At 51.0% G+C, this 12528-nt stretch overlaps 1 long non-coding RNA gene across 1 annotated transcript; it reads left to right on the top strand.

Moving 5' to 3' along the window:
• The first annotated feature begins 7 nt into the window (after positions 1-7).
• LOC108516262 (uncharacterized) lies at positions 8-6191 on the top strand. The gene is made up of 3 exons (XR_001881751.1): positions 8-2713; positions 3157-3201; positions 6178-6191. It is a non-coding gene; the product is annotated as an uncharacterized LOC108516262 (long non-coding RNA).
• Positions 6192-12528: the final 6337 nt, after the last annotated feature.

The following is a 12528-nucleotide window of genomic DNA, read 5'->3' on the forward strand; positions in this document are numbered from 1 at the left end:
GTGGGGGGTGGTGGGGAGGTGAGGGGTAGGGATGGGGAATGCAGAAGGGGTACAACCAGCTCTCCCCCAGGGTGACTCTGGCAGCACCCCCAGCCCGGGCACGCTGCCCGCTCTGTGGCTTACACCCCTCCTGAAGTGATTGCTGCTCTGAGGCCCAAGGCTAGGTCCAGGTCAGGGCCTGCAGGGGTTTGATGCTCAGCCCAGGACTTGCCTAGGTCCCCCTACATCTGTGGGACCCCCATCTGGGTTCCAACGGGAGAATCACCTCTCCAAGGGGGCTGCTGCCCCTCGGCTCCCCTTGGCTCTCAGGAGGGGCCCTCAGGGCCTACCAGTCCCCTGCCAGTGGGGAGAAATAGCCCTGCCCTCAGGGAGCTTCCAGTGTGATGGAGGAGATACAGCAGACTGTGTCCCAAAGTAAAATGACTGTTAGAATGAGGTGCGTGGAGGAGGGAAGCCTTGGGTGAGTGTGACTTTGGGCATCTGAGCCTGGGGTGCAGAGGTGGGCTCTGTGGGCCTGAGGTGGACAGAAGGGAACCAGGCCCTAGCAAGACTTTTGCCAGCCAGACCTGCTGCAGCGGTTGGGAGGGTGGGTGCTGCTGGGGTCCTGGATCCATCACCTAGAAGGCTCAGGCCAGTGCAGTCAGGACTGGGGCCCATAGCTGGCCTGGGTGGGACCTGCCCTGATGCCTGTGGTGGGAGGGACCCCTGGCCCTTCACGGGTGGCTTGGCTCCTCGCCTTTGTTCTCATCCTCAATTATCAATGACCAGAGAAAGCTGCTAAGTATCTTTACAATGTTAGATTTCAACAAGATGGGGGGTTCAGGGTCCCTGGCACCCTGGATAGGGAGCCAGCGGCCCCCAGAGACCTTTGCTGTGTGCAGGGGGTATGTGCTTACCCCTGCGGCCTCAGCCTCCTCAATGTCTGAACGAAGGGATTGGGCTAGCGGACATCCCACCCCACAGCACACTTTCTAACCAGCAGAGGAACTTCTAAACAATACAGACGCTGGACTCCCTCCAGAACACTGGACCTGCACTTCTGTGGGGAGGCTGGGCACGGGCATGTTTTAAAAGCTCCCAGCAGATGGGCCGTGCAGTCAAGTGGGCCAGGTGTGGCACCAGACTTTTGGGTTTGTGAAGTCAGGAGGGAGCAACAGTGCCCACTCGAGCTTGCCTGGGCTCAAGCCCAAGGCTGGGCTGCTGCCAGCCTGAGCAGACACCCAGGAACTTGGAGGCCAGCTGGATGCACAGGGCACTTTTGTGGAACTCCTAGGACCCTGGGGAGACCAGCCTCAGGAGCAGAGTCTCAGGTCCCTTTGGGCTCTGAGGGGCTGTTCTGAGCTCTGATGTCTTACGGTCTGCCCCTCCCATCCTTCTTTCTTAGGCCCTGGAGGCAGAGGCATAGAGCCAGGCAGGACAGAGGTCTCAGTGGGCCACATGCCAGCTGCCCCCACACTGCCTAAGCGTCCAGGCCCTCCAAGGGGTCCTGGGGAGCCCCTGAGAAGATGCTGACCCTGCAGAAGGCTGGGCAGCCCGCTTTCTGACACCCTCACTGGCTCCACAGCTCCCCTCTCCCATCCCAGGTTTCCATGTGCCCACTGAACAGGGAAGGGAGACTGAGGCACTCCCCTGGCACTGAGGGCTCCTTTTGTCCTCCTGCCTGCCCTGGATGGTCCTGGCTGCCCCTCAAGGCTTGACCCTGGCACTCTGAGCCTCACAGGGCTCAGACCACCCCCCCCAACCCAGCACTGAATGGCACTCAGCACCAGAATCTCACTTCGGTTGGCAAAAGCAGCAATTAGCATCTAATGAGGCTTCTTGCTTTATTTTTAGGTAACCTCCAAGGCCCTGCCTGTGTAATTCAGCCCGCCATTGCTCGGCGGAAAATTAAAGCATGTCACCATAATTTGCCTTTTTTTTCTATAAAGCCCCATAATTATGTTTTATTGCGAGTGAGGGGAGAAAGAGGGGAGGGAGAAAACAAAGAGAGGCGGAGTTGGGGCAGGAAATGGGGCTTGGCTCCTTCAGCCAGACCTCCTCCTACTCCATCCGCAGAACCAGGACCCCCGCCCCCATTCTGGGTGCAGCTACCCCCTGGGACCCACCTAACTTCCAGGGCACCTCTTCTCCCTTTTCTTATAAAACCAGCCCCAGTTTGCTCCAAAGTACACAGGGCAGGGAGCAGCAGAGCAGAAGCCAAAGTGGCCAAAAGTGGATGATTCTTGAGCTGGGTGTGGGCACATGGGAAGTCACTGTGTTGCTCGCCTTCCTGTATATTGGAAAATTTCCATAATAAAGAGTTAAACAAAGCTCCACCCCCAGGAAAGACTTTGCTGACTGCAGGGCAACTGGTATCTGCCCTCAGGGCACTTGTTCTTCTTTCTGACTATGAGGTGAAGGGCTGTCTTTTTGCACCAGGAGATGCATTTCTGTCATTATTTTGGTGCTGGTGAGTGGCAGTGGGTGATCCTTCCTGGAGCATCTGAAATCACTCTCCAAGCCTGCAGGCCAGCTGGAACAGGCCGGGCAGCTGCACACATGGTTTGAGGGAGCTCACTGCCCCCAAACATCTTCCCAACTCCAGCATCGGTGTCCAGAATTCTGCGGTTAAAGCCTCAGGCATGTTCTCCCAAAACACATCAACCAGCCAGCAACCATACTGGAGTTCAGCATCAAGAAACCAGTTGCCCCGAAGGTGTGGGACAGGGGACAGGTAAGTTTTGATATATCTGGTTTTGAAATAGCTCCCCAGATTACCCGAGCTCAAGAGCAGGCCCGCCTCCACTTTCTGAATGCTGCTTCAGCCCCAGACTTCATCCTGTATTCAGAGGGCTTGCTTATAGTTTTCACCCACCGCCAGACTGTCAGCCCCCACCAGGGCAGGGCATTTCATTGCAGCTGAATCTCAGGGCCTAGGACAGTACCTGGCACATAATAGGCATACAAGAAATGTTTGCTGAATGAATAATCAGGGAGATGGGGCTGGAATGGATACTTAGAGGAGCCTGTTTAGCTGTATCCCCACCCCCTAGCACTCAGCAATATCTGAGTCTCTGCCCAAAGTTAGTTTCTTCACTTAAGCTTCCCAAGGTCTGGGGAGAGCTCGATGTAGCACGCTTGTCATTGGGTAGAAAGTGACCCCCATCTCCCTCCTAGGATGACAGGCACGCTGGAGTGGAAATCAGGTGACCTGGATTCTAGGTAAGGCTCTGCGACCAACTTGCTGTGTGCCCTTGGGCAAGTAGCTTACCCTCTTTGGGCCTCACTTTCTTCATCCTTAAAATAAGGGATTGAGCTCTGAGTGCTCAGAGCCTGAGTAAGCAGCCAGCGTTCCAGCAATGCAGAAAGGGGAGGCTACTGCCAAGAAGAGTCTTTTGGGGCCAGTTGCTATGGCAACTGTGCACACACTAGGGGGTTGGGGAGGGGCTCAAGTATGCAAATCAGGCCCTTCCTTTGGCTTCCCCAGCCCAGGTTGTCTGTGCCTGGAGAAAGAGGTTTGTTAACATTTGGAGCAGTGGAGGAGGATGGAGAGCCGGTGGGGGTTGTTGGTGGAGGGGACCGGTGAGGGTGGGCCCGCCATCCCTGCACTCTGCCACTCCTTCACTGGCAGGTGAAGAAAGCATAGAATGAGGGGTAAGCTGGGTGGGGCCCCAAGGACCATCCACTGTTCCTCGTCATACACATTAACAGAAGAGGAAACTGAGGCCCAGAGAGTCAGGAGGCTTGTCGAGACTTGAGAGGCCTCGTAAAGCCCCACCTCACATCCTGATCACCCACCCTCCCTCAATCAGGAAAGTTAGGGGAGTGCATGGTTTTCAGAGGGCCCCGTAAATGCTCTTCTTTCTGAGCTTGCAAGATGCTCTTGGGGAAGCAGGGAGAGGAGCCTGGAGGTAAGGATCTAACTTCATCCAACCCATGGAGGTGGTCAGATGCCCCGCTGAGCATAGGCAGGATCTGGGGCCATGCACAGATAAGGCCAACTGAGGAGTCAGGTTAGAGACCCTGGCTTTAGTCTCTTGCAGGTCTCTGTGACTTGAGTACCTGAGCCTCTTAGCTCTCCAAACTTCAGTTTCCCCATCTATGAAACAAAATAGTATCTGCTGAAAATGATTTCAAGACTACAAAATCATTGCACGACCACAGGAGATGGGGAAAGGATGTGAGCCCTACCCTTGACCTTTGGCTGCCTCACCTTCCGGAACAGCATGCTCTCTGCGGTCCTCCTCCCACCCGGATCCTCCCTCCTCTGTGGTTTTGGGCTTCTTTTCTTCCACCCACTCTTCAAATGCTAGGGCTCCCTCTGGGGCTCCAGGCTTGGAACTCTTCTTTCATTTCAAAAGTTTTATGGCCTCTCTCATTTAAATTCATGGCCTCAGAGCTTTCCAAATATCCCATGTCCTCCTCCTACATTTCCCCGCTTCCCTTGCAGTTGGAGTGAGGCCATGTGACTGTTCTGGTCAATGACCTGTGGGTATAAATAATGCCAGTCACTTCTGGACTAAGGCTGGGGTACCTCCTCCATGTCTCTCTTCTCTTACTGTGCTGACCTGGGAAGTCACGTGTTGAAATGGTGGCACCTAAGATGGAGGGTACCTGGGTCCCTGAATCACCGGATGGAGGAGAGCTTCTGCCAACCCATAGTGAACTTTCTATAAACAAGAAATAAACTTATTTTATGCTAACATGCTGAGATTTCAGGGCTTGTTACTAAGTTATAGCTTTTCTTTTCTTTTCTTTTCTTTTTTTTGAGATGGAGTCTTGCTCTGTTGCCCAGGCTGGAATACGGTGGCACAATCTTGGCTCACTGCAAACTCCACCTCCCGGGTTCAAGCAATTCTCCTGCCTCAGCCTCCCAAGTAGCTGGGATTACAGGTGTCCACCACCAGGCCTGGCTAATTTTTGTATTTTTAGTAGAGACGGGGTTTCACCACGTTGGCCAGGCTGGTCTCAAACTCCTGACGTCAAGTGATCCGCCTGCCTTGGCCTCCCAAAGTGCTGGGATCACAGGCACAAGCCACTGTGCCCAGCCAGTTATTTCTTTTTTTTTGAGACGGGGTCCCTCAAGCTCAGATCGCCCAGGGCGGAGTGCATGGCGAGATCTCGGCTCACTGCAAGCCTCCACCTCCTGGTTCACGCCATTCTCCTGCCTCAGCCGCTGGAGTAGCTGGGAGTTACAGGCCCCGCCCATGGCCGGCGCCTTTTCTTTTTTTTTTTTTTTTTTTTTTTTTTTCTTTTTCTTTTCCTTTTTTTTTTTTTTTTTTTTTTTTTGGGTGGGTATGGTAGAGACAGGGTTTCACCATGTTAGCCAGGATGGTCTCGATCTCCTGACCTCGCGATCTGCCCGCCTCGGCCTCCCAAAGTGCTGTGATTACAGGCGTGAGCCACCACGCCCAGCCCAGTTATAGTTTTTCTATCCTAACTACTATGCCATCAAACAAGTGCCAAATGTATATATATCTCCCAGCTTCCAAACCTCGTTTTGAGCACTCCACTGACTGCTCAGAACTGACTACAGTGGAACCCATAGTCTTCTCTTAAGTCTTCTTCTTCCTGTCTCCCATGATCCCTATCTTGGTGACAGCAGCCATGCAAACCAGAAACCTATGCCTTATTCTAGGCCCCCTTTCCCACCTCTCAGTTGCTAATCCCCAACATTCCCTCTACCTGCTTCCATGCCCAGGACCACCTCCTGGATTCATGCCTTCATCACCTATCTCCCCTGGACAGCTGTCACTGTCTCCCAGCTCCTGCTGCAGCTTTCGGCCTTTATTCCTTGTATATGTATAGATGATTGATAGATAGATAGATAGATAGATAGATAGATAGATAGATAGATAGACAGACAGATAGATGAGAGCTTTCTGTGTTGCCCAGGCTGGCCTCGAATGCCTGGCCTTGCCTCCTTATGTGCCAGGAGAACAGGCCTGGGTCACCAGGGCTCCCAGCACAGCCTTTATTTCAATACTTTAAAGGGGTTGCTCCCTGTCTTCTGAATGGCATTGTTCCAAGGGAGCATCCCAATATCTGCCATCATCCTTATTGCTGTTCTTTTGTATATAATACATTTTTTTCCTCTTGCTGCTTTTAAAGTTTTCTCTTTCTCACTGGTTTTAAACAATTTGGTTATGATGTGCCTTGGTATAGTTTTCTTCATGGGTTTTTTTTTTTTTTTTTTAGATGGAGTCTTATTCTGTTGGCAGGCTGGAGTGCAATGGCACGATCTCGGCTCACTGCAACCTCCGCCTCCTGGGTTCAAGCGATTCTCCTGCCTCAGCCTCCCAAGTGGCCACCAAGCCCGGCTAATTTTCGTATCTTTATAGTAGAGATGGGGTTTCACCATGTTGGCCAGGATGGTCTCGATCTCTTGACCTCGTGATTCGCCTGCCTTGGCCTCCCAAAGTGCTGGGATTACAGGCGTGAGCTGGCCCTCATGTTTCTCTTACTTGGATTTTGGTGAGCTTCTTGGATCTGTGGGTTCAAACTTTTCATTATTATTTGGAAAATATCTGGCCATTATTTCTTCGAGAATGTTTCCATCTACCGCTTTTATCTGCTCACCTCCAGAGACTTCTATTATACATATATCAGGCCTCGAAATTGTCTGACGACTGAATAATGCTCTATTCATTTTTTTCCTGGCCTTTTTTCCTTCTGTGTTTCATTTTGTATAGTTTCTATTGCTATGTCTTCGAGTTCACTAACCTTTTCTTCTGTGGTATCCAATATGCTGTTAATTGTATCCAGTGTATTTTTAGAAATATCAGCATTGTAGCTTTCATCACTAGAAGCTCAATGAGATCTTTTCTCTGTCTTCCACATTTCTAGTTAAAAGTTCATTTTTTCCTTTAGCTTCTTGAACATGTGCAATGCAATTATAATAACTGTTTGAATATCCTTGCCTACTAATTCTATGGTGTCATTTCTAGATTGATTTTTTTTTCTTATTATGGGCCACGTTTTCCTCCTTGTTTGTATACCCAATATCTTTTTTTAATGTTTTATTTATTTATTTATTTATTTTTGAGATGGAGGCTTGCTCTGTCACCCAGGCTGGAGTGCAGTGGTGCAGTCTCGGCTCACTGCAATCTCTGTCTCTAGGGTTCAAGTGATTATCCTGCTTTAGCCTCCCGAGTAGCTGAGACTACAGGCATGCACCACTACGTCCGGATAATTTTTGTATTTTTAGTAGAGATGGGGTTTCACCATGTTGGCCAGGCTGGTCTCGAACTCCTGACCTCAAGTGATCACCTGCCTTGGCTTCCCAAAGTGCTGGGTTACAGGTGTGAGCCACTATACCTGGCCCCAAGTAACTTTTTTATTGGATGCCAGACATTATGAATTTTACTTCATTGGGTGCTGATTATTTTTGTATATAAAGAAATATTCTTGAGCTTTGTCTGGAATGTGGTTAAGTTACTTGGAAATGGTTCGATCCTTTCAGGTCTTGCTTTTAAACTCTGTCACACAGGACCAGAGCAGCACTGAGTCCAGGGCTAATTGTGCCCCACTTCTGAGGCAAATCTTTGTGAGTTCTCTAGCCTGTGCCCTGTGAATTATGAAGTTTTCCATTCTGCCTGGTGGATCATGTGTGAGCTACAGGGATTGTTCCCTCTAATCAGCCTCAGACAGTTTCCTTACTGGAACCTGATGCATGGAGCAGTATTCAGCTGAGAGCTCCAGGAGGACCTGGGGGCTCGCTCTCTGTGAAGTCTCCCCTCGCTGCACTCTGGCCTGTGATCTCTAGCCCCCTCAGCCTCTCTGAGCGCCAGCTCAGTCTGCTCTGCCTGAGTCCCCTCCCCCTGTGCACTAAGTGGGACAATGGTGGGCTCACCTTATCTGTTTCCCATCTCTTAGGGATCACTGTCATTCACTGCTTAATGTCAATGTCCTGAGAACCATGGTTCCATGTGTGTGTGTGTTTTTGTTTGTTTGTTTTCAGTTGTTTCAGACAAGAAGATAAATCTGGTCCCTTGTTACAGACTGAATCTCTGTGTCCTCCCCAAATTCATATATTAAAACATCATCCCTCAAAGTGGTGGTATTAGGAGGCGGGGGCTTTGCGAGGTGATTAGGATTAGATGAGGTCACAAGGGCAGAGGCCTCAGGAATGGGATTCGTGCCCTTGTAAGTGAGAGAGCCTCTCGCTCTGCTCTCTGCCATTGAGGATAAAACAAAAAGTGGCTGTCAGCCCTCACAAGAGCCTGGCCACACTGGCACCCTGATCTCAGAATTATAGCCTCCAAAATTGCAAGAAGTAAATTTCTGTTGCTCATGTGCCATCCAGTCTGTGGTCACTGGTCACAGCAGCCCAGACTAAGACATCCCTGTCCCTTCATTTCAGTTGGCAGTGGGCGTGTCCTCCCGTCTTTCTGGGACACAGATCCCATTAGGCCATTCCCCTGCTTGGTTCCACCTGAGCTTTCTCACTGCCCCCAGTCTAATAACAAGAAGGACTAATGCAGTGCCAGGCACTGTTTTAAGTTTTACATGTGTTGAACTGTTTAATCTTTACAGCAAGTGTATGGGGGAAGTACTCTTTTTGTTCTCATTTTACAGATGGAGACAATGGAGCTTAAAGAGGTTATATATCTTGCTCAAGTGCACACAGCAGGAGGAGCTGGAGGTGGAGCTGGGATTTGAACCCAGGCAGTCTGGCTCCAGTCGTCATCCTTAGCCTCCACTCCACACTGCCTCCCTAAGGCATTCTGGTTGGCTTCTGCCTCCACCATTCATTTCTCCATTCAGTTGCTTTTCAAGCACTACTGTGAGCCCGAATATACTGCAGTTCTTAGCGATATGGAGCAACTAGCTTGAAGAAACAATTATAAAATATGGGGAAGAGGAGAGTGGCTACACACACCAGCAGCTCAGAAAAGGGTCTCTGAGTCACCTTCCTGAAGGAGTTAACACCTGAGCTGATCCCTAAAGGTTTGTCTGGTGGAATGGAAACGGGGAAGGGTATTTCAGAAACGAGCAAACGACAGAGATGATCAACAGCGTATTTGGGAAGAGAGGCCCAGTAGAGGTACTGGGAAGACCAAGATGAGCACTCCAGGGGTGACAGATGAGGCTGAAGAGCCAGGCAAAGGCGAGGGGAGGGGGCCTGTGGGCTACACCCAGTGGCCTGGACTTTCTTCTAAGAAGGGAGTGACCTGGTTGAAGCTGTCAATTGGGACAGCCTCTCTGCAGGTGGTGGGATGGAAGGGTCTGGCCTGGAGGCTGGGAGACCTGTTAGGAGGCCATTGCTGTGGGCCTGGTGAGAGATGAGGGCCTGGGGATGAGGGACTCAGTTGGATGCAGAGGGTAACTGAGCAGATGGAGTGGGGCAATGCTGGCATGGATGACTGGATGGTGGAACTGCCAGAAGGGGACAGTGAAGACTTGTGCTCCTAGGTTATATCTTTAAAAGAAATGGGCATGTACTCCTTTCAACCCTTTCCTCTCCCCTCCTGCTAGAATGCAGATGTGACGGCAGGAGTGGGAGTAACCACCTTGAACTCAGAGACTGAAGTCAAGTTTAAGGGATGGCAGAGTCACACTATAGCCTAGAAGTACCAAGCTCTGGACTGTTATGTGTCGAAGAACTCGACTTCTAGCTGGTTTAAACCATTCTATTTTAGAGTGTCTGTAAGGGCAGCTTAGCATCTACTTGAACTAATGCACCTACATGCCACTGATTCTCCACCAGTGTTGAGCTTTGTGTAGGCTGATCCCTGTGCCAGGGATGCCATCCCTTCTGGTACCTCCACCTCTACCTACTTGGACAATGGGCACCATTAGGTCAAGTTTGGTGGCTTGAGACTGTAGTCCTAGCTACTCAGGAGGTCAAGGCAGGAGGATTGCTTGAGGCCAAGAGTCTGAGAATAGCCTGGACAATACAGTGGGACCCTGTCTCTAAAATAATAATAATAATATTTTTTGAAAAAAGATTCTACTTTGGCATTCCCTCTCCCAAGAATGGTCCTTCTGCTGTACCTCCACTACACTACATTTTATTGTGCTTTCTTGGCAATTTCTGCATCCCAGACCATAAGCTTCTTGGGGGCCACATCTTATTTCTCTGTGGGGTCAGTGCCTCCTTCTTGTAGGGACTCAATATATGTGTTGGTTGAATGGTCTGAGCAGTGGGTGCAGACAGCGTGCTGCAGGGTTGCTGGAAGAATGAAATGAGTGCACCGTATTTGTCGTGTGGGCTGGGTTATGCTGTGTGACAGTCACAAATTCTCAGTGGCTTAAAACCAGAAGATTGTTTTTCCTCACTCACACTATCCATCCGGGGAGGGGATCTGCTCATTACAGTGACTCGGGGATTGCAGATGACATAGGCTCCTCCAATCCTCACGTAAGGCTTCCCTGGCAGGGGAAGAGAATATGGAGAACTGCACGCTGGCTCTTCGTGCTTCCACCTGAAAGTGACCCATGTCCTTTCTCTCATATTTCATTGTCAAAGCAAGTCCTGCAGCCACACCTCAAGGGGGGTGAGGATATGTAATCCTGTTGCCTGGAAGAGGAGAACTGGAGCTATTGGTGAGCAGTGGTGACGGCTACCACAGCTGGGTATGGAAAAGTTTGGCACGGTGTCGAGAACATAGCACACCATCAACCAGTGTTTAGGTTCCCCAGTCACTCATCATTCAACAAATACTTCACTGTCACAATGGTGAAAACAGTTGATGTTCCTTGTCTCATGAAGTTTATGGTCAAGGGGGGAAGACGGGACAGACATTTCTCAAATCAACACACTCATATACAGATAATGACAGTTTGTAATAAGTGCTTTAAAAGACATGAACAGGGTCTCTTGGGAGAAAATAATGGGGGTGTGTGTGTGATTATTTTAGAATGGGGAGTCAGAGAAGGCCACCTGAGGAGGCAGCATTTAAGATGAGACCCAAAGAAAAAGGAAGAAGTTAGGGAAAGAGCAGGAGAAGAGCGGAAGAAGGCGTTTTAGGGAAAAGGGATAGCATGGGCAAGTCCCTGGGGTCAGAGGAGGGCTGGTCTGGCAAGTTTAAGAGATTGAAAGAGGTCTGTGAGGCAGCACAGAGAGACTGGGGTGGAGGGCAGAGTGAGGTGAGGGTGGAGAGGCTGGGACCTAGGCATCCACTGGAAGGCCACTGGGAGGCTCTAAGCAGGATGGGGCCTGACATGCACCCTTAGTGACCTGTGAAGTGTTTGCATCTGCAGGCTCAGACCACAGAATCCTTTGCTTCTCCTGTGCTTGCTTCCTGGGGGATCTCATCAGATCCTGTGGTTCCAACTCTGAAGTGTGCCTCTCCAGCCCTGTCCTTGCACCTGAACTTGACCCGTGTGGCCCACTGCCTACCCCTAGCTCTGCCAGGCACCTCCAGGTGACCCTCCACCCCCTTTTCCTGCTCCTCCCTCCCCTCTTGCTCTCAGTAAAAGGCCCCACCCCCCTCATGGGCAGAAACCTTGGGGCCAACCTTGACTTCTCCTGCTTCCTCACCCTCCTCATCCATGTGTCTGCAGCTGCCTTTGCCTTGCCTTGACACCTCCAGAATCCAATGGCTTCCCTCCACACGGTCCCGTCACTGCCATCCTTAGCCTGGGTTCTGAGAGGCCTTCCCAGTGGATCCCTGCTTCAGCTCTTGGCCCTCAGTCAGACCCCCACACAGCAGCCAGAGGGATCCTGTGAAATGTCAATGGATCCTTCCACACCGCTGCTGAAGACCCTCTACGGCTTCCCATCACTCTTTAAGTAAACCTTAAACCCTGGCCCAGTCTATGAGACTCTGTGGGGCCCAGTCCCCAGGCATTTCTCCAGCCTCATCTCCTTCCCTTTTTGCCTTTCTCACTCCAGCCACTTGGGCCTCCTCACTCTTCCCAGTCGGTTGCTGTTCCTTCAACAGGGAACGCTCTTCCCCCTAATTCTGGCAGGCTCTCTTGAGCTAAGTTGCCTTCACAGAGAGGCATTTCCTGACTGACCCACCTTAGACAGCACCCACCCCGCATCCCTGCAGCCACCTATGGCTTCATCTTCCCTCCTAGATTTCATCACTCCCTGACAGTAGTTACTGTGTCACCCTCCCCCAGCAGAACATAAGCGCTGCGCAGATAGGAACTTGGCTCTGTTTTCTTCTCTTTCTTTCTTTTTTGAGATGGGGTCTGGCTTTGTCGCCCAGGTTGGAGTGCAGAGGCGCCATCTCGGCTCACTGCAACCTCTGCCTCTTGGGTTCAAGCAATTCTCCTGCCTCAGCCTTCCGAGTAGCTGGGATTACAGGCATGCGCCACCACACCCAACTAATTTTTTGTATTTTTGGTAGACACGGGGTTTTACCATGTTGGCCAGGCTGGTCTCGAACTCCTGACCTCAGGTGATCCGCCCGCCTCAGCCTCTGAAAGTGCTGGGATTACAGGCGTGAGCCACCACACCCGGCCTGTTTTCTGCTGAACTTCCAAATCCTGAAACCGTGCCTGGCACATGGAAGATGTTCTATAAATATTTATTGTCGGGCGCGGTGGCTCAAGCCTGTAATCCCAGCACTTTGGGAGGCTGAGACGGGCGGATNA

This window comes from Rhinopithecus bieti, unplaced genomic scaffold, assembly GCF_001698545.2.
Source record: "Rhinopithecus bieti isolate Rb0 unplaced genomic scaffold, ASM169854v2 scaffold_36553, whole genome shotgun sequence".
Taxonomy (NCBI): Eukaryota; Metazoa; Chordata; class Mammalia; order Primates; family Cercopithecidae; genus Rhinopithecus; species Rhinopithecus bieti.